General features: G+C 40.4%; 1 pseudogene across 1 annotated transcript; it reads right to left on the bottom strand.

Annotated features, from left to right (window-relative positions):
- Positions 1-316: 316 nt before the first annotated feature.
- Positions 317-2567, bottom strand: LOC149152208 ((R)-mandelonitrile lyase-like; annotated as a pseudogene). Its single transcript, XR_016262529.1, has 3 exons — positions 1769-2567; positions 702-1565; positions 317-603 (listed from the first exon to the last, which is right to left on the bottom strand). The product of XR_016262529.1 is annotated as a (R)-mandelonitrile lyase-like (transcript).
- Between the last annotated feature and the right edge of the window lie 613 nt (positions 2568-3180).

The following is a 3180-nucleotide window of genomic DNA, read 5'->3' as shown; positions in this document are numbered from 1 at the left end:
TCATCATATAAAAACAAATAGAGCAAAATTCTATAACGTAACATTAAATTATGAAAATTTTGAAAAAACAATAAAACAAAATAAAACTCCTTTAACTTCAAGATGAAAGGGAAAGCAATAATATCCCATTGGCGGATAAAGATTTGTAATCTCAACATTACAAAACAAAATCTTAAAAGATACATGGACTTTCTGGTTGCAGCTACCATACACGGCGATTAAAGTTATTTAAGGTTGGATTTGCAATCTGAATATCACAAAACAAAATCTTAAAAGATAAATAGACTTTCTGGCTGCAGCTACGATACACGGTGAATAAAGTTATGTAATCTCAACATTACACGACAAATCTTAAAAAATACATGCAGTTTCTTACAGGCTTGAAGGTACAATACACGGTAACACTTTGCAGCTACAATACACGGTCACACTATTTATAGTTACTGACTTTTCAACTTTATATCTACCTACTGCCAAACCAACTAAACAACGACTACAGTTCACAAAGCTTTCCAGAATCTTAAATAAGGCAACCAAATTAACATTACATGAACCAGTCTTTTCCTTCAGAATCTTTCTTCAAGAATCTTCATCCCCATATATCTGCATGCACACATATCACAATATGTAACAATAAAAATGTTATAGTTAATCTTGTTATATATAAAAAATATTTAGGATATCATAAATGAAATAGCTACCTGCCAAGCATCATGGTGGTGGCCTGTGGATTGGTTCCAGGGCCGTCTTTGAATGTTGAGCCATCCACAATCCTCAGACTATCAACTCCATACACCTGATAGTTCTTGTTAACCACAGCCCCCACGTGACATCCTCCATGGAAATGCCACATTGTGTTCACTGTATCACGGCAGAACTGAGCCATCGCTGCATCGTCCCGCGTGTTCTGTGGCAACTCTGTCCCGAGGAAGCGAAATTCATTAGCGGTCGCGCCATGAGAGGAGTCACTGCTGGTTGTATATGCAAATTTCCTCAGGGACTCTGTATTCAGTACTTTCGCGATCATCCTCGCTCCGTGAACGCATCTTTGTAAGTCCACGGGGTGAGAATAATAGTTGTATCGAACATACGGATTGTCTCGAGGATCCCTGCTGCGTATCCAGAGCTCTCCCCTCGACAATGGAAATGCCAGCTTCTCAAATATGTTTCCACCGTATACATTCTTGGGCTGTGAAGATGCGCTTCCATTTACACTGGGAGCCGGCTGCACGAAACTGCTGGACTCGATGTAAGTATGAGAGCCTTTAAGAATACCCACTACCTGTATGCTCGAGAATTCCAGGGGTTTAGGGGATTGCAAGGTTATGGTTGCACGGGGGCTGTCTTGAACCCCTTGGCCCACTGAAGGCAAATTTACGACTAGAGGAACACTGAATTCTTTGAGATGTCGAGATGGGCCGATTCCGCTCAACATCAGCACCTGGGGGCTGCCTATGGATCCTGCAGAAACGATTACCTCGCTGAAACGTGATGATCCTTTGAGAAAAACTTGATAAAACCATGAATTCTACTCCGCTGGCCTTCGGCTTCCTAGAAGATCCACGCTTCTTTCCTGCAAGTTTTCACATTGAAAGTTCGGAATCTATATCTACAGATCTTGATATAAATGTACTAGTCCAATCTTGACCATAAATAATTTGAAAATTAGGTAAACTATATTAGCAGCGAATGTTGTGAAATGGCAGTCATGTATGAGAATGTCCTACATAATTTGAATGCAGGTGAAGAATGAATTACCACGAGATGCAGGGGAATTGAAGAGAATCCTGCTGACGGTAGCATTGAGAAGCACGACAATATTTTTGGGATTGGCAGACTTGAGAAGATCTGCTGCTGTATGTCTTATGCCTTTGTTGTCAAAGGTGGAGGCACTGATCTTGGTTCCCTCTACATGATCCAACGTATATCTGTTGTATGGAAGAACTCCTGCTTGCAGGAGCCCATTTCTGAAAGCCGACGACCACCTGGAGAGGTGATCGGGTTGGAAGGCGTTCTGCTTCTCCACCCATTCATATGACTCCTTTACAAGTGTCTCGTCCCATCCCATCTTGCGAATATAATCCCAACTCGCCCTGCTGTAGAAGCCGGCATTGAGAGCAGTTCCACCTCCTAGAACTCTGGCTCTCGCTAGAGTCAGTCCATCCTCTGTAACAAATGACTGTGCTGGGGAAGTGTAATTGTCGGTCTCCCCTAATAGATTTCCAAAAGCTTTGGCGTTCTGGATTTCGGGAATTCCGTAAGGAGATCCTCCCCTCTCAATTACCAAAACCGAATACTTGGCTGACAGTGTTGCTGCAAGGGGGCAGCCTGCCGTTCCCCCTCCGACAACAATGTAGTCATATCTTTTTACAGCTGCTCTCTCACCATCCACACTCATATACACAAACGGATTCGAATTCGAGGGTGGTGTGGAAGAGGATAACAGCAAATCGCTGCTTAGCATCAGCAGCAATAGAAGAAGCCATGCATTGACATTCACGACCAACTTTGTCTCCATCAGAAAGAGTTTAACCCCTCCAGGCCTTCCGAAGATGTGATTCCTTTTCGCTGTCTCTGCCTATATTTATAGGCGCTTGCAGTTTGTTCAGTTGGGATGTGAGCCTCTTTACAGAAGAAACATCACAAGCACCCGCAGCACGGAGTATCACGTGAATTTAATTTTTCAGGAATATCCTCTGCTAATCAACGTGAATTTAATTTTTCAGGAATATCCTCTGCTAATCAACCTGAATTTAAGTTTTCAGGAATATCCTCTGCTCATCAACCTGAATTTAAGTTTTCAGGAATATCCTCTGCTAATCAATATGGATTTGGCACTAAGGTAATAAATGATGAGATAGGTTGACATGTATATTATTAAATTTAAAAGGCAATATTTATTAGGCAGAGAAGTAATGAATGCTAAAAGATTAGGTGGAAATATAGATCATTAAACTTAAAAAACATGCTTAAACTTCTACATTAAATGAAATTGCGGTAAATCTAATTGTTTATCATGACGTTGTATTCAAAATTAACGTCATATTTCTTAAATGCTAAAAGATTAGGTGGAAATATAGATTATTAAACTTAAAAAACATGCTTAAACTTCTACATTAAATGAAATTGCGGTGAATCTAATTGTTTATCATGACGTTGTATTCAAAATTAACGTTATAT

This window comes from Pinus tabuliformis, chromosome 9 (assembly GCF_031772625.1).
Source record: "Pinus tabuliformis cultivar Carrire ecotype Pingquan chromosome 9, CPIR1, whole genome shotgun sequence".
Classification (NCBI taxonomy): Eukaryota; Viridiplantae; Streptophyta; class Pinopsida; order Pinales; family Pinaceae; genus Pinus; species Pinus tabuliformis.
This window is presented reverse-complemented; position numbering and strand designations above follow the sequence as displayed.